The sequence below is a fragment of the Ranitomeya variabilis genome, chromosome 2 (genome assembly GCF_051348905.1).
Source record: "Ranitomeya variabilis isolate aRanVar5 chromosome 2, aRanVar5.hap1, whole genome shotgun sequence".
Taxonomy (NCBI): Eukaryota; Metazoa; Chordata; class Amphibia; order Anura; family Dendrobatidae; genus Ranitomeya; species Ranitomeya variabilis.
The window spans coordinates 167,936,394-167,955,359 of NC_135233.1; the positions used below are offsets into that span (position 1 = coordinate 167,936,394).

The window sequence follows — 18,966 nt, forward strand, 5'->3', positions numbered from 1 at the left end:
TCACAGCAACTTTCCACTGCATTTTTAGAAATGAATTGCAATGATTTGACCACACAGTTTGGCTAAAACTTTGAAAAAGCTATATTTTATCAACTAGAGGCAGCTAAGTCTTGTAGATTGGGATCATGAACTTGTAAATACATATACTGAAGTTTAGGTAGATTTTATCACCTTAACCCTCCTTCAGGCGCACCTCTGTCACTTCCGAGTTCAGACACACCTCTGTCACTTCCGAGTTCAGGCGCATTGTCCCTGACAGGCACAGTTTATAAAACCACCTATATTTCTGGACTCTATAAGTAATCAGTGACCTTCATTGAAATGCATTAAAAGAGAGTACACAAAATCAAATGCCAAAAAAATTTACTAACTATAAACATATTAAAACAAAAAGTACCAAATTTCTCAACTACCACCAAATAGCATCCAGTTTTCATGACATAACTTTTACTAAACATTAAAATTGGAAAAAAAAACTTAATGGTGATGCACTTAGAAGCTACGTGATTACTGTTCACTCAGATTCAGAGATTACATGTTCAGCAGTAGAGACACAGTTACACTTAGAGAAGCAAGGTTTGCATATCATATTTGCATGGGACAGGCAGATCGTGACATTTTTTGCATTCGTAATTTGACATCATTCTGCCACTAGTTTCAACGGTGCAGGAGGTGTATCTGTCTTTTGAGAGGTAGGAGAGGTAGTGATTTTTCATCTTTGAGATGAAATCTTTTCAGACGGACTTGCAGGATAGAATATACTCGTTACTCGAGATTTCCCGAGCACGCTCGGGTGTCCTCTGAGTATTTTTTAGTGCTCGGAGATTTAGTTTTTATTGCTGCAGCTGAATGTTTTACATCTGTTAGCCAGCATAAGTACATGTGGGGATTCCCTAGCAACCAGGCAACCCCCACATGTATTTATGCTGGCTAAAAGATGTAAAACATTCAGCTGCGGTAATAGAAACTAAATCTCCGAGCACTAAAAAATCCTCGTAGTACACCGGAGCGTCTTGAGTAACGAGTATATTCTCTCATCACTACTTTCTACTCATCAGTTCATTAAGCCAATGTATTCTGGTAAATTATTCAATGCACTGGTTCCAGTTGATTGCTATGGTAAATTACTTGTGAATTGCTACCACCCCATTCAGCATTGCAAAGAAGAGGACCATAGGCCAGAGCTTGGTGTTTTAGCTAAAATTGTAAGTGGCTTCTTGCTCCACTTGGTCTTTTTATCTTTGCCCAAATAATAGGTGTTATCTGTGTCTTGTTCATCTGTATCAGTCTCTTCACCATCCTGCTCTGTTCCTGCATCACTTTTACATTCTTACACCTCATCTTGAGATGAAATGTCACTCTCTTCCCCTATATCTTCACTCCGTGTAGGCTCTACCGCATCATCATTTAACAGCAGATTCTTCATTTCTTCAACATGAAGGGGATTAGATAAATCATACATTTTACTGGCTGCTTCAGAATCTGAAGCAAGAAAGACAGAGAGTACGTGTTAGGGCATAATGTGCCATAGAGATCATCCGTTTTTTTTCTGAAAAAAAATAAAATCTATACTTATTTACACAAACTTTGCATTATTCATTCATAAAACAAGTTTTATAAACAAATGTGATTGAAAAAAAGAGAGAAAATAGTAATCTTCAAATGTGAGACGAGTTCAGGCACAGTGAGCCCGAAAAGCCACAAAGGTCAGACCTGCCCACCAGAAGGTCTGCTGTAACACTGTGAGATCAGGCTTCAAAGAGCATGGGGGGAGATTTTCTGATAATTAGGAGAGGAGAGAGAAACAAAACTAATTGAGAGGTGTCTGTCAGATCAGCTGTGCTTGATGGAGGGTTATATATAATATTACTCTATCTAACTGCAGACTTGTGAATCCTCACATAGCGTTAGGCGGGCTCTGTCAGGTTTCACTAATGCCAGCAGCAAGACCGGGAAGTCATGCATACGACTGGCCAACATTCCAACTAGACAATTGTATTTATTAAGTGTTAAAGCATTAACTGTTTTCGGTGGAAGGGGGATCATTCTGCTTGAGAATGGGGAATTAACTTTTTTTAAGCCATGTCTCTTTTCCAGCGCATTTGAGCTAAAAGTATCTTAGAAAATATCTATTTTTTATTGATAGATGACAGATCAAAGTGGGCCTTGTTTTCTGTGTGTAAGTTCAAGTGTGTATTGTTACATTTTTAAGTGCTTTTTGATTTGATTTTTGGGAGACAGAAGTAAAAAATAAACAACAATTCAGTTTTATTTTTAAATACAGCCTGTCAGTATGATTTTATACCGTAATGTAAAGACAAGGCTCTATGGGCGCAGTAACGCAGAATAAATTGATATCTTTTTTAAGAAATTCACTTTGTTGTTTTTCTTTCATCAAGATTTGATATTTTCTGCTAAATAGATTTTGGTGCACAGGGGCTGGATTGTACACTGGGTATTCTCTTCCCTGTTTCCAATTCCTGTACCATCCAACCGGCCTCTGGCCTTGGAATAACTGGCCTCTCCTATTTGAAATTTCATCAGTGACTTGTTATTCAAACACAGAGGAAGGTGGAGAGGTCGGGAATCACAGACAGAGAGGAGAAGACGGAGTGCACAGTCCAGCCCTTATGCACCAAAATGTAACTAGCAGAAAACTTCAAATGGTGATTATAGAACAACAAAGCCGATTTCACAAAAGGGATCAATTTAATCTGATTTACAGCATCACTACATAAATGTGTTTACTTTACATTACACAATTATACTGATGGATTCTCTTTAAACCTATTTGCATGCCTTTCTTACTCAGAGGGAGGGTATGGGATAATAGAGGAATAATAGAGGAATAAATTGGATAAAGCACTCGCAGAGTATAATTGCTACTACTGTTCCTACATTTGCCAGTGAAACAGAACGGGAAAACTGTAATAGAAAAAGACATAGAAAATGCCAGACAGCAATGAGAAGATGATTTGTTAACACAGTTAAATTATTCTATACACTGTATGCCTCCTGAAAGAAATCATTTTATAAACCATATAACCTATAAAAAAAATTGTAAATACCATTTATCCCTTGAGGGATACTATTCAATGCCGCTAAAGGAAATAATGCTATACATTTATCCCAGGAGAAAATAAAACCCCATGCATCATATCTATACAGTACATGTTTTCCCAGTAAAAAAAGAAACCTTAAGCATCTTATCCAAGGGAAAAATACTCACGAGTCCCAGTTATCAATGTTGCTGACAGTGTGCTCTCCTGGTCTCACTGCATAGCTTTGCATGGTTATAACTAACACAAAGCAGAACTAAACTTTGTCTCATTACAAACACATTTGCAGCAGCAGTTGTCCTCCCATACTGCTGTCAGCTCTGAAGCAGAGCTGATTGTGATTATAACTAATGCAGAACAGCAGAGTTGAACCTTGTCTCATTACAAGTGTAGCACCCCAGGTAACCAGTTGTTACATTGGCATTTCTTTCCTCACGGGGAGAGTGATGCCATGCTTGGAAGTGAGGAAGGATTCCTTTATCAAGTAACCAGTACATTTAACACTGTTCTGACTCCAGGCCAGAAGGGGGAGCTCAAGACCCAGATTCAGGAGAACTTCCCTATATATTCTGGCCTGGGGGAGGAGTTGGTAAGTCTGTGAGAGGAGATTGTGAGAGGAGAGAGAAGAGAGAGCAGTCAGACAGAGTCTCAGAGAGGAAAGCTGGGGCTGTGCAGACCCGTGGACCTGCAGCTCCTGGAAGGTGAGAGAAACAGAGCAGTCTGTAGGAGACTGAAAGGGGAAAAGAAGCACAGGAGAAGTAAGGAGCTGGAGGGAAGCTGCGACTGAGCTTTCTCCAAGCTGAATCACAGAATACCGGTAGCCGGAAGACCGAGATTGTGGGGGTAGATCCATGCCCCACAGCAGAAACTGGCGGACAGGAGATTGCAGGTCATTTGCCCATCATAAGACCGGAAGACACAGCAGCACATAAAGCCCGGAGTCATCCTGAGAGACCCCTGTAAAAAGGCTCATGCTGCCTGCCATGCAGGTAGTGTCCTACTAAAGGTGATAGAGAAAGTGAGGACCTTATGTGAGGCCTAAGACAGCAAGGGACTACAACACAGCGCAGAGAGGAAGGCTTCCAACCCCACCTGGCTAGGCGTATTCCTGAATCTCTTCCAAGCCAGCCGGACCACACTAACACCTGTGAACAATACTCTGGACTGTGGCTGCCTTACACCAGTAAAAAGGTAAAGAGACTGAAATCTTGTGTCCTCTAGTCCTTTTTGGCACTACACCATCTTTATCTATTACACCAGGATCACTGGGGACCCAGCTTCACCTGTCAGAAGCCATACCATCTCTGCTGCCATAACATCACCCCAGTGGACCCCTTTAAGCAGTGTCGGTCATGCCTGACCGAATACCACAGGTGGCGTCACAAACATTACTTTATAAACTTTATTTCTCATTTACTTCAACCCCTTTTATTCAACACCCAGGGCCACGGACCGGGTCACTGCCACTGTGACAGATCTCTTTAAGAACTGGCCCAGTTCTGAGTTCCTCAAGGTCCTAGCGGGCGCTCCACAAGCACATTTGCAGCTGCACCTCTTTTCTTACAGTTCTGGCAACTCTGCTGTAATGCCCTTCCCCCCACCCTGTCTGCCTGTGAGATGGAAGCTGAAACACTATGAGAGGACAACTGCAGCTGCAAATGTGTTTTAAACTGCACAGCTCTGCAGTGAAATCAAGATAGCATAGTGTCACTTATCATATTACGGTTCACCTTGGTAAGACCCTCTTTGCTTTATATAAGTTCTGGAGGCTGATTCAAATATAGATCTGTGTCCAGGCCTGATCATCTCATCTACACATTAAAAATAATTTTGATTTCTATAATAAGGCATCAGATTGCAGATATCAATATATCATTTTATTCAATTTTCTATGACATGGCAAAAAGGCTTAGGAGGGTTGATTGTACTGACAGATTCCCTTTAAGTGTCTCTTTCTTTACGTTGGTACCAACTATTTTAGAATGGTATAGTATACTGTATAATGACAGTTCCTTTTCCCACGCTCAAGAGTTCACCGCGGGTCAGGCTGTGAGGCAGCGCAGCTTCAGTGATGTCAGCGCTAGTCACTGATACTGTGCCAGCAGCTTCTCATTCATTCATCAGTGGTTTACAGCCAGGGTGGTCACATTAGATTACAGCGTGGGACTGAATGCCGGACAGGTGAGGTATATTGTTGTTTTTTTATATTTTCTTTTTTACAGGCGATTCAGGGTGTCACATGGATTAGGGGAACAATAAAGATGGCAAACTGTGTTTATTGTTTTATTTCATTAAAAGATTTTTTTCCGGCTGTGTCTTTTTTAACCCATTAACAACTTTAGGATTAGTAATGGATAGGTGTCTTATTGACACCTCTCCATTACTAAGCCGCCTTGATGTCACCTTACAATACAAAGGTGACATTAACCCGTGTAAGATTGCACTCACTAACGGGTAGGGGAATAATCGCTTGGCAGTGGATTAACGTAGACAGGGCACGGTTTTGCACACAAATTAGTCCATACGGTTTAGTTAATTCTCATAAACCGCACCATGAGCCATAAAGGACATCATCCACGTCTGATTTTCTCGCAAGAAAACAAGTTCTTTCAGGGCAGCCAGAGCTCCAACGGGATCCATGGCCTTAGTATGCTATCAGGATTTAGAGGAGAAAACCCGAGAAGTGGACCCTCTGGGTCGCGGCTTCAGAGCCTCCGAGGATGAGTGGACCAGATGGCGCCACCCCCTGAACAGAGAGTGTTTGGAACAGGCCCAAGGAGGATGAAGCCGCAACTGCCAGAGCCAAAGGGGTGACTAAGGGCTAGGTCAAAGGAGATGAGAGGACGAGGTAAAGACAGGACCACCAAGGTGGCAGAGACAGCAGAGACACAGGGCAAACAGGAACGGCAGAGACACAGGACTGGCAAAAACGGCAGAGAACACAGGGCAGGCAGGAATGGCAGAGAACACAGGGCAGGTAGGAACGGCAAAGAACGCAGGGCTGACCGGAATGACTGAGACACAGGGCTGGCAGGAACGGCAGTGGCACAGGGAAGGCAGGGAACACAGGGCTGACTGGAATGGCAGTGATACAGGGCAAGCAGGAATGGCAGTGACACAGGGCAAGCAGGAACGGCAGAGACAATAAGAATGGAACAAGGCAGAGTCACAGTGAAGGAAACAGAGACAGGGAGCCAGGAGAACCTAAAGAAGCGCCAGCAAGAAAGCCAGCGACACCAATAGGTACTAAGGCGTCTTACCTGAGTAGACACAGGGAAGAAATACCCGATGGGTGCCGCCATATTGGGGCGGAGCCACCGGGTCACGAACTCCCAGAAGCCCCAGCAGTGAAAGGAGCGCATCTGCGCATGCACGGCCCGCTGAAGCAACGAGCGCCAGTGAACCCGAACGGAGGAGAGCGGGGAGCAGCATCGGGAGTGCACCGGCCGGAGAGGTAAGTATTAGGTGGCGTGACAGTACCCCCTCTCTTACTCCCCCTCCCTTTAATACTGGAAAGGAACCTCCTCAAGATAAGAGGAGCATTGATATTCTCTATTGGTTCCCAAGATCTCTCCTCAGGACCGAAACCTTTCCAGTCAATTAAATAAAAAGTCTTTCCCCTAAGAGATTTTCTGGCGAGAATATCCTTAACTTCAAAAGAACCATCAGAAGTACTGGGTTGGGGGAAGTGAGACAGAGCAGAATGAAAATGATTAAAAATTGCAGGTTTGAGGAGTGACACATGAAAAGCATTGGGAATGCATGATGAAGCAGGTAACTTCAACTTGTAGGCTACATCATTGATACGGCTAGAAATCTCAAAGGGACCGATGTAACGTGGACCTAACTTTTGAGAGGGAATCTTGAGTCTAATGTAGCATGAGGATAGCCAGACTTTATCGCCAGGACGATATGGAGGAGCATCTAAGCGCTTCTTGTCAGTGTACTTTTTTCATTCTAGCATAATCTAGCCTTCTCAAGTGCCCCTTTAGTTTCCTGCCAAATTTTAGAAAATTCCAAGGACAAGGAATCCGATACCGGTACACCCGAGGTGGGGACTGCAGGGAGAGGAATGCCGGGATGTTGCCCAAAAACTACAAAAAAGGAGACTAAGAGGAGGATTCACTAGAGTGATTATTGTAGGTGAATTCTGCCCATGGAAGAAAAACCCAGTCATTTTGGTGAGCATTGGTGAAATGCCGAAGGTAAGATGTGAGAACTTGATTTACACGCTCTACTTGACCATTGGACTGAGGATGATATGTGGAGGAGAAATCCAGTGATATTTTCATTAATCCGCAAAGGGCTCTCCAGAAACGGGAGGTAAACTGGACTCCTCGGTCGGACACAATATGCTGAGGAAATCTGTGAAGTCGAAAGACTTGATGTAAAAAGATCTTTGCTAAGTCAGGAGCGGAAGGCAAACCAGGCAAGGAGATGAAGTGGGCCATCTTGGAAAATCTATCCACAACCACCAAAATAACGGTGCATTTTGAGGAGCGTGGTAAATCGGTGACAAAGTCCACTGCAATATGACTCCAAGGAACAGAAGGCACAGGAAACGAATGCAGGAATCCCGGAGGTAGCTGCTCAGGAACTTTGTTTCTGGCACAAGAAGAACAGGAAGCGATAAAATCCAGGACATCTTGGCAAAGTTATGGCCACCAATAATGGCGAGAAATCAGGGAGAGGGTCTTCTTGCCCCCAACGTGTCCAGCAAACCAGGAGGAATGACCCCAACATAAGACTTTCATCTTGTCATGATTTGATACGAAGGTCTTTCCCAGTGGAGGAGTGATCATGTTCAAGGGAGCTACGGAAATGATCTTAGCAGGATCAACAATATGCGCAGGTCTCTCCTCTGGTTGAAAAGACCTAGATAGCATCGGTCTTGATTTTTTTATGCAGCTCAAAGTCAAAACGTCCAAAGAATAGGGACCATCTGGCTTGCCGAGGATTCAGTCTTTGGGTGGACTGAACATAGGCCAGATTTTTGTGATCTGTAAAAATGATGAAAGGATGAACGGCCCCTTCAAGAAGGTACCGCCACACCTCCAAGGCCAATTTAATGGCCCACAGTTCATTGTCTCCAATGGAATAAGTACATTCAGAAGGAGAGAATGATTTAGAGAAAAAAACCACAGGAGACTAAACGACCAGAGTTAGACCTCTGTAAAAGAACCGCTCCAGCTCCAATAGAGGACACATCTACTTCAAGTATAAAGGGTCTATTGGTATCCGGTCGATGAAGCACTGGAGCTGTAGCAAACTCTTGTTTCAAGGTTTAGAAGGCAACCTCAGCCTCCGGAGGCCAGTGATTAGGGTCGACCCCCTTATGAACAAGAGCTGAAATTGGTCTAGTCAAGGAGGAAAAATGAGGGATAAATTACCTTATAATAATTGGCAAAACCAAGAAATCGTTAGATAGCCTTCACTCCTAGAGGACGTGGCCAATTTAAAACGGCAGACATCTTCTCAGGATCCATCTTCAGGCCATCCTTAGAGATGACATAACCCAGGAAGGGTACGGAAGTCTGTTCAAAGACACATTTCTCAATCTTTGCGAAGAAATGATTCTCCCTTAAATGTATTAAGACTCGACGAACGTCTCGTCGGTGGGTAGATAAATCTAGAGAGAAGACGAGGATGTCGTCTAAGTAGACTACGACACTGGAATAGAGACAATCTCAAAATATATCATTAGCAAATTCTTGGAATACAGCAGGAGAATTGCAAAGGCCAAATGGCATAACCAAATACTCAGTGACCGTCACGGGTGTTGAATGTGGTCTTCCACTCGTCTCCTGCATGGATACGAACTAAGTTATAGGCTCCTTGAAGGTCAAGCTTGGTAAAAATTCGCACTCCCCTCAGGCGGTCAAAGAGTTCTGGAATGAGAGGCAATGGGTATTTATTCTTCACAGTAATGTTGTTTAACCCTCTGTAGTCAATACATGGACGAAGAGTACCATCCTTCTTCTTTACGAAAAAGAAATCCGCCCTGGCAGGAAACGAAGATTTTCGAATGAAGCCTCTTGCGAGATTCTCCTGAACGTACTCTGACATGGCTTGAGTCTCTGCAGGAGAGAGGATAGATTCTTTCTCTAGGAGGAGTGGTACCAGGTATGAGGTCTATTAGGCAGTCATAGGGGCGATGTGGTAGAAGACTCTCAGCCTACTTCTTGTCAAAAACATCCGCGTAGGAGCATTAAACAGAGGATAACCTGGAAGGAATAGAGAGGGAACAGGGGACACCAACAGGACGCACTGGCAGCTGACAACGAGTCCGACAGGAATCTCTCCAACATTAAATATCACCCTTATGTCAATCTAAGAAGGATTCGTGGATCCGCAACCACGGAAGACCAAGAAGAATCGGTTGGGAGTTATTGGCTTAAACAAAAAAAAAGTAATTTTCTCCCTATGAAGAGCCCCTACCTGAAGCTCTACCAACTGCGTAACTTGGGTTATGGTCTCTTGCAGGGGCTTTCCATTGACAGAAGCGAGAAAGAGGGAATTTTCTAAAGTCCTAACAGGGACAGAAAATGTAATAACCTCCTCTAACCTAATAAAATTTCCTGCAGCGCCCAAGTCTACATAGGCCTATAAAGAAAAACGTTTATCATGTACATGCAACAAGACAGACAGAGTGGGGGGGAGAGAGGTTTCACATGCACCTAGTTAGGCTTCTCTGTTGTGAATTCCGTTCTTGGGCTCCATCCTGTGGTTGCGAATGGTATTTTTGGGAGTTCTGCTCTTGGGCTCCCTCTGGTGGTTTCAAGTGGAACTTAGCAGCTGCTTTCACTAATCGGTTCTCTGACCTTGTTATTTAACTGGGCTTTTGGCTGTAGTGGATGCCAGCTGTCAATGTTTCTCCTGTGGATTCAGTCCTTTCCTGGAAGTTCTCTGTTGGCCAGTCCATTTTCAGCTTAAGATAAGTTCTGCTAGTTTTTGGGCGTTTCCCTGCTTATGACCTTCTGTTCAGTTTAAGTTATGTCTCTTTTGTCCAGCTTGTCATTATGAAATATTCCGGCTAGTTGGAAGCTCTGGGGTCGCAGATTTGCCCCTCCACACCGTGAGTCGGTGTGGAGGTTATTTTTGTAAACTCTGCGTGGACATTTAGTTTTTATACTGACTGCACAGTAGCCTTTTCTATCTCTGTCTATTTAGATAGTATTGGCCTCCTTTGCTAAAATCTAGTTTAATTTCTGAGTTTGTCATTTCCCTCTCCACTCACCGTCAATATTTGTGGGGGGCTATCTTCCTTTGGGGGTTTCTCTGAGGCGAGATAGTTTTTCCGTTTCCATCTTCAGGGGTAGCTAGTAGTGTTGAGCATTCCGATACCGCAAGTATCGGGTATCGGCCGATACTTGCGGGTATCGGAATTCCGATACCGAGATCCGATACTTTTGTGGTATCGGGTATCGGTATCGAAACAACATTAATGTGTAAAATACAACATTAATGTGTAAAATAAAGAATTAAAATAAAAAATATTGCTATACTCACCTCTCCGACGCAGCCTGGACCTCACCGAGGGAACCGGCAGCGTTGTTTGCTTAAAATGCGCGCGTTTCCTTCCTTCCGTGACGTCACGGCTTCTGATTGGTCGCGTGCCGCCCATGTGGCCGCGACGCGACCAATCACAGCAAGCCGTGACGTAATTTTGAGGTCCTGGATGCCTAATTCTAGGCATTCAGGATTTTAAAATTACGTTCCGGCTTGTGATTGGTCGCGTCGCGGTCACATGGGCGACGCGACCAATCACAAGCCGTGACGTCACGGGAGGCAGGAGACGCGCGCATTTTTAAAATTACGTCACGGCTTGTGATTGGTTGCGTGCCGCCCATGTGGCCGCGACGCGACCAATCACAGCAAGCCGTGACGTAATTTCAGGTCCTGAATGCAGAAATAGGCATCAGGACCTGAAATTACGTCACGGCTTGCTGTGATTGGTCGCGTCACGGCCACATGGGCGGCACGCAACCAATCACAAGCCGTGACGTAATTTTAAAAATGCGCGCGTCTCCTGCCTCCCGTGACATCACGGCTTGTGATTGGTCGCGTCGCGGTCACATGGGCGACGCGACCAATCACAAGCCGGAACGTAATTTTAAAATCCTGAATGCCTAGAATTAGGCATCCAGGACCTCAAAATTACGTCACGGCTTGCTGTGATTGGTCGCGTTGCGGCCACATGGGCGGCACACGACCAATCAGAAGCCGTGACGTCACGGAAGGAAGGAAACGTGCGCATTTTAAGCAAACAACGCTGCCGGTTCCCTCGGTGAGGTCCAGGCTGCGTCGGAGAGGTGAGTATAGCAATATTTTTTATTTTAATTCTTTATTTTACACATTAATATGGTTCCCAGGGCCTGAAGGAGAGTTTCCTCTCCTTCAGACCCTGGGAACCATCAGGAATACCGTCCAATACATGAGTTCCATTGACTTGTATTGGTATCGGGTATCGGTATCGGATTAGATCCGATACTTTGCCGGTATCGGCCGATACTTTCCGATACCGATCCTTTCAAGTATCGGACGGTATCGCTCAACACTAGTAGCTAGTTCTTAGGCTGTGAAGAGGCATCTAGGCAGAGTTAGGTACGCTCCACGGCTATTTCTAGTGTTGGTGTTAGGAGTAGGGTTTGCGGTCAGTAAAGCTACCACCTCCTCAGAGCTAGTATATTATTTGTTTTATCCACCAGGTCATTTCAGTGCTGCTCCGTATTCACTAGGTCATTTCAGTGATTACTGTCTGTGGAGCTGCTACCTCCTCTGAGCTTGTCCATGATTGGTTTTACCCACCAGGTCATCTCAGTACCGCTCCGTAACCACCAGGTCATAACAGTACAGCTGGCCCACAATGTGTTAAATGCATCTCAAAAGAGGGAAGAGAAAGTTCTGAGTCATTGTTTTTTTTTCTTGTTGCTTGTTTCGTCCTTTTTTTTCCCCTTGATTTTTGGATGGTGCAGGAGCTTGGTGCTGATATGGAGGTTCAGGGTCTGTCTGCGCGTGTTGATCATCTCGCTGCAAGGGTACAGAGTATCCAAGACTATGTTGTCCAAACTCCTGTTTCTGAGCCTAGAATTCCTGTCCCTGATTTGTTTTCTGGGGATAGATCTAGGTTTTTGAACTTTAAAAATAATTGCAGATTATTTTTTGCTCTGAGGCCCCGTTCCTCTGGTGACCCCATTCAGCAGGTGAAGATTGTTATTTCTCTGCTGCGTGGCGACCTGCAGGACTGGGCATTCTCCCTTGAGCCAGGGAATCCTGCATTGCTCAATGTAGATTCATTTTTTCAAGCACTTGGACTGCTTTATGACGAACCCAATTCTGTGGATCAGGCAGAAAGAATTTTGCTGGCTCTGTGTCAGGGTCAGGAAGCGGCAGAGATATATTGTCAGAAATTTAGAAAGTGGTCTGTGCTTACAAAATGGAATGAGGATGCCCTGGCGGCTATTTTCAGAAAGGGTCTTTCTGAAGCTCTTAAAGATGTTATGATGGGGTTTCCCACGCCTGCTGGTTTGAACGAATGAATGTCTCTGGCCATTCAGATTGATCGGCGCCTACGTGAACGTAAGGTGGTGCACCATATGGCGGTGTCCTCTGGGCAGAGTTCTGAGCCTATGCAATGTGATAGAGTTTTGACGAGAGCAGAACGGCAGGAGTTCAGACGTCAGAATGGGCTGTGTTTTTACTGCGGTGACGCTACTCATGCTATCTCTGACTGCCCGAAACGAACTAAGAGGGTTGCTAGGTCGGTTACCATCAGTACTGTACAGCCTAAATTTCTCTTGTCTATTACCCTGATTTGCTCATTGTCGTCCTTTTCTGTAATGGCATTTGTGGATTCTGGCGCTGCCCGTCTTCGTCACCGTTGGGAGCGGGGTTCTTTTTTGTTGCCAAGAAGGATGGCTCCTTGAGGCCCTGTATAGATTATCGCCTTCTCAATAAGATCACGGTCAAATTCCAGTACCCTTTGCCTTTGCTCTCTGATTTGTTTGCTCGGATTAAAGGGGCTAGCTGGTTTACCAAGATTGACCTTCGAGGGGCGTATAATCTGGTCCATATCAAACAGGGTGATGAATGGAAAACAGCATTTAATACGCCCGAAGGCCATTTTGAATATCTTGTGATGCCTTTCGGGCTCTCTAATGCTCCATCTGTGTTTCAGTCCTTTATGCATGATATTTTCCGGGAGTATTTGGATAAATTTATGATTGTATATTTGGATGATATTTTGTTTTTTTCCGATGATTGGGAGTCTCATGTGAAGCAGGTCAGGATGGTATTTCAGATTCTTCGTGCTAATACACTGTTTGTGAAGGGGTCTAAGTGCCTTTATGGAGTTCAGAAGGTTTCTTTTCTGGGGTTCATTTTTTCTCCCTCGGCTATTGAAATGGACCCTGTTAAGGTCCAGGCTATTTATGATTGGACTCAGCCCACATCTGTGAAGAGCCTTCAGAAATTTTTGGGCTTTGCTAATTTTTATCACCGCTTCATTGCTAATTTTTCTACTGTGGTTAAACCTCTGACTGATTTGACCAAGAAAGGTGCAGATGTGGTGAATTGGTCCTCTACGGCTGTGGAGGACTTTCAGGACCTTAAGCGTCGTTTTACTTCTGCCCCTGTGTTGCGGCAGCCAGATGTTTCTCTCCCTTTTCAGGTTGAGGTTGACGCTTCTGAGATTGGGGCAGGAGCTGTTCTGTCTCAGAGAAGTTCTGATGGCTCTGTGTTGAAGCCGTGTGCTTTCTTCTCCAGAAAGTTTTCGCCTGCTGAGCGTAATTATGATGTCGGCAATCGGGAGTTGTTGGCTATGAAGTGGGCATTCGAGGAGTGGCGACATTGGCTTGAGGGAGCCAAGCATCATGTTGTGGTCTTGACCGACCATAAGAATCTGATTTACCTTGAGTCGGCCAAGCGGTTGAATCCTAGACAGGCTCAGTGGTCTTTGTTTTTCTCCCGTTTTGATTTTTTGGTCTCGTATCTTCCGGGATCTAAGAATGTGAAGGCTGATGCCCTGTCTAGGAGTTTTTTGCCTGATTCTCCTGGAGTCCATGAGCCAGCTGGTATTCTCAAGGAGGGGGTGATTCTTTCTGCTATCTCCCCTGATTTGCGGCGGGTGCTTCAGGAGTTTCAGGCTGATAGACCCGACCGCTGTCCTGTGGGGAAATTGTTTGTTCCTGATAGATGGACTAGTAAGGTGATTTCTGAGATTCATTGTTCGGTGTTGGCTGGTCATCCTGGAATCTTTGGTACCAGAGATTTGGTTGCCAGGTCCTTTTGGTGGCCTTCTTTGTCACGGGATGTGCGTTCCTTTGTGCAGTCCTGTGGGATCTGTGCCCGGGCTAAGCCCTGCTGTTCTCGTGCTAGTGGGTTGCTTTTGCCTTTGCCTATCCCTGAGAGGCCCTGGACGCATATTTCCATGGATTTTATTTCTGATCTTCCTGTTTCTCAGAAGATGTCTGTCATCTGGGTGGTTTGTGACCGGTTTTCTAAAATGGTCCATTTGGTACCTTTGCCTAAGTTGCCTTCCTCCTCTGATTTGGTTCCTTTGATTTTCCAGCATGTGGTTTGTTTGCATGGTATTCCGGAGAATATAGTGTCTGACAGAGGTACCCAGTTTGTTTCTAGGTTTTGGCGGTCCTTTTGTGGTAGAATGGGCATTAATTTGTCTTTTTCTTCGGCGTTTCACCCTCAGACAAATGGACAGACGGAGCGAACCAATCAGACCTTGGAAACCTATTTGAGATGCTTTGTGTCTGCTGATCAGGATGATTGGGTTACCTTCTTGCCGTTGGACGAGTTTGCCCTTAATAATCGGGCTAGTTCGGCTACTTTGGTTTCGCCTTTTTTTTGTAATTTCGGTTTTCATCCTCGTTTTTCTTCAGGGCAGGTTGAGCCTTCGGACTGTCCTGGGGTAGATTCTGTGGTGGACAGGTTGCAGCGGATTTGGACTCATGTGGTGGACAATTTAACATTGTCTCAGGAAAAGGCTCAAGGTTTTGCTAACCGCCGTCGGTGCGTTGGTCCCCGGCTTCGGGTTGGGGATTTGGTCTGGTTGTCTTCTCGTCATGTTCCTATGAAGGTCTCTTCCCCTAAGTTCAAACCTCGTTTTATTGGTCCTTATAGGATTTCGGAAATTATCAATCCGGTGTCTTTTCGTTTGGCCCTTCCATCTTCGTTTTCCATTCATAATGTGTTCCATAGATATTTGTTGCGGAGATATGTGGTGCCCATGGTTCCCTCCGTTGACCCTCCTGCTCCGGTGTTGGTTGAGGGGGAGCTGGAATATGTGGTGGAGAAGATTTTGGATTCTCGTCTTTCAAGGCGGAAACTTCAGTATCTGGTCAAGTGGAAGGGTTATGGCCAGGAGGATAACTCTTGGGTTTTTGCCTCCGATGTCCATGCTGCCGATTTGGTACGTGCTTTTCATTTGGCTCGTCCTGATCGGCCTGGGGGCTCTGGTGAATGTTCGGTGACCCCTCCTCAAGGGGGGGTACTGTTGTGAATTCCGTTCTTGGGCTCCATCCTGTGGTTGCGAATGGTATTTTTGTGAGTTCTGCTCTTGGGCTCCCTCTGGTGGTTTCAAGTGGAACTTAGCAGCTGCTTTCACTAATCGGTTCTCTGGCCTTGTTATTTAACTGGGCTTTTGGCTGTAGTGGATGCCAGCTGTCAATGTTTCTCCTGTGGATTCAGTCCTTTCCTGGAAGTTCTCTGTTGGCCAGTCCATTTTCAGCTTAAGATAAGTTCTGCTAGTTTTTGGGTGTTTCCCTGCTTATGACCTTCTGTTCAGTTTAAGTTATGTCTCTTTTGTCCAGCTTGTCATTATGAAATATTCCGGCTAGTTGGAAGCTCTGGGGTTGCAGATTTGCCCCTCCACACCGTGAGTCAGTGTGGAGGTTATTTTTGTAAACTCTGCGTGGACATTTAGTTTTTATACTGACTGCACAGTAGCCTTTTCTATCTCTGTCTATTTAGATAGTATTGGCCTCCTTTGCTAAAATCTAGTTTCATTTCTGAGTTTGTCATTTTCCTCTCCACTCACCGTCAATATTTGTGGGGGGCTATCTTCCTTTGGGGGTTTCTCTGAGGCGAGATAGTTTTTCCGTTTCCATCTTCAGGGGTAGCTAGTTCTTAGGCTGTGAAGAGGCGTCTAGGCAGAGTTAGGTACGCTCCACGGCTATTTCTAGTGTTGGTGTTAGGAGTAGGGATTGCGGTCAGTAAAGCTACCACCTCCTCAGAGCTAGTATATTATTTGTTTTATCCACCAGGTCATTTCAGTGCTGCTCCGTATTCACTAGGTCATTTCAGTGATTACTGTCTGTGGAGCTGCTGCCTCCTCTGAGCTTGTCCATGATTGGTTTTACCCACCAGGTCATCTCAGTACCGCTCCGTAACCACCAGGTCATAACAATTCTCTTACCTGTCCTAGGCAGAGCAGTTTTCTGGATGATCTGCACAAGCTCAGAGAAGATGGGAGGAGCTTCCACAGTAAAAACAGGAGGTCTACTGGGAGGTCTACGAGAAGACGCTGGAGGACGAGGAAATCTTCTCTCACGAGCGAGCTCGCTCCTGAAAGCGAAGGTCTATACGAGTGATCAAAGCAATTAAATCCTCCAAAGTAGTTGGAGTATCTCGAACAGCCAATTCATCCTTAATACAACCGGATAGCCCCCACCAGAAAGCCCCTACTAATGCTTCATTATTCCAACCCAAGTCAGAAGATAAGGTTCGAAACTGGATAGCGTATTGCCCCACAGTTAAGGACCCCTGCTGTAAATTGAACAAAGACTCAGTAGTAGAGGCCAGGCGACCCAGTTCATTGAATACTCGATGAAACGTCTCCTAAAAAAGAAGTCAACTGAGTGACCACGGGCTCATCACGCTCCCAAAGAGGATTTACCCATGCCAAGGCGTCAACTTCCACATGCAAAATAATAAAGGCCACCTTGGCCCAATCAGTAGGGTATTGCAGAGGGAGAAGCTCAAAATGGAGATGGCATTGATTTAGAAAGCCCCAACAGAGTTTGGGATCTCCATTAAATCGAGGAGGCTTGGCCAGACAGGGAAGGAGGATGAGGAGTCGAAACTGGAGTAGGAACAGACACGGCTGACTATAAAGAAAGTAGTCCGCTGTCGACAGATGCCATGTCACCTAGGATATGAGACTGAGTATCCCACTGCTGAGCCAGTTCTTGTTGCAAACTGGCCAGCTAAGAGGCATTCCCCGGATCTGAGGACTGAAGAGTGGAGAGACAAGAGTCCATAGATTTCATAAAGGACATCATCCAGGTCTGATTTTCTCGCAAGAAATCAAGTTGTTTCTGGGCAGCCAAAGCTCCAGCGGGATCCATGGCCTTAGTATACTATCAGGATTTGGAGGAGAAAACCCGAGAAGGAGACCCTCTGGGTCACGGCTTCACTGCCTCCGAGGACGAGCGGACCAGATGGAGCCACCCCCTGTACAGGGAGTGTTTGGAACAGGCCCAAGGAGGATGAAGCCGCAACTGCCAGAGCCAAAGGGGTGACTAAGGGCTAGGCCAAAGGAGATGAGAGGATGAGGTAAAGACAGGACCACCGAGGTGGCAGAGACACAGGGCAGACAGGAACGGCAGAGACACAGGACTGGCCGGAATGGCAGAGACACAGGCCAGGCAGGGACAGCAGTGACACAGAACTGGCAGGAACGGCAGAGAACACAGGGCAAGCAGGGATGGCAGAGAACACAGGGCAGGCAGGAACGGCAAAAAACACAGGGCAGGCAGGAACGGCAGAGACACAAGGCTGACTGGAATGACTGAGACACAGGGCAGGCAGGAATGGCAGTGACACAGGGCAGGCAGGAACGGCAGAAACAATAAGAATTGAACAAGGCAGAGTCACAGCGAAGGAAACAGAGACAGGGAGACAGAAGAACCTAAAGAAATGCCAGCAAGAAAGCCAGTGACACCAATGGGTACTAAGGCGTCTTACCTGAGTGGACGCAGGGAAGAAATACCCGATGGGCACCACCATATTGGGGCGGAGCCACTGGGTCACGAGCTCCCAGAAGCCCCAGCGGTGAAAGGAGTGCATCTGCGCATGCGCGGCCTGCTGAAGCGAAGAGCACCAGTGAACCCGGATGGAGGACAGTGGGGAGCAGCGTAGGGAGTGTGCCGGCCGGAGATGTAAGTATTAGGCAGCATTACAGCACTCAATAGACACACCTGTATCTCTCCAGTCACCAGGTGACTGCACAGTTCAGCAACTGTCCTGTTGTGAATTCCGCTCTTGGGCTCCCTCCGGTGGTTGTAAGTAGCACTTTTGTGAATTCTGCTCTTGGGCTCCCTCCTGTGGTTTTGAGTGGTATAGCTTCTTCTTGGATTTAGCATCAGCAGCTGCTTCCACTGATCGTCTTTCTGGCTCGGCTATTTTAGTCTGGCCTTATCCCTCAATCAATGCCAGTTGTCAATTGTTCCTGCTTGGAGCCACTGCTCTTTTGGATTTCCCTGACACTCTGTCCAGTTCAGCAAAGATAAGTCCTTTCTTGTTCTTTTGCAGTCCACTTGTTGTGGACTTATTGTTCAGCACATTCTATGTTTTGCTCATTTGTCCAGCTTATCAGTATGGATCTATTTAGCTAAGCTGGAAGCTCTGGGCTGCAGATTTTGCCCTCCACACCTTTAGTCAGGTATGGAGATTTTTTGCATATCTCTGCGGTGGACTTTTTCTAGTTTTTATTACCGACTGCACAGTGTCCTTTCCTTACTGTCTATCTAGCTAGAAGTGGCCTCCTTTGCTAAATCTTGTTTCATACTACGTATGTCATTTCCTTCTCCTCTCACAGTCATTAGTTGTGGGGGGCTGTCCTATCCTTTGGGGATTTTCTCTGAGGCAAGATAGCTTTCCTGTTTCTACCTTT

The 18,966-nt window shown here is 45.7% G+C and overlaps 1 long non-coding RNA gene across 5 annotated transcripts in view; it reads right to left on the reverse strand.

Moving 5' to 3' along the window:
• Positions 1-18,966, reverse strand: part of LOC143804751 (uncharacterized) — a 111,182-nt gene that overhangs the window by 68,929 nt on the left and 23,287 nt on the right. Inside the window, exon 2 of one of the 5 annotated variants that reach the window (XR_013221098.1) lies at positions 347-1,482. The exons of 3 other annotated variants lie outside the window; for them this stretch is intronic. This is a non-coding gene — a long non-coding RNA (uncharacterized LOC143804751). Of the gene's footprint in view, positions 1-346; positions 1,550-18,966 lie in introns of those variants that run through there. One more of the 5 variants, XR_013221099.1, reaches the window with a different exon arrangement.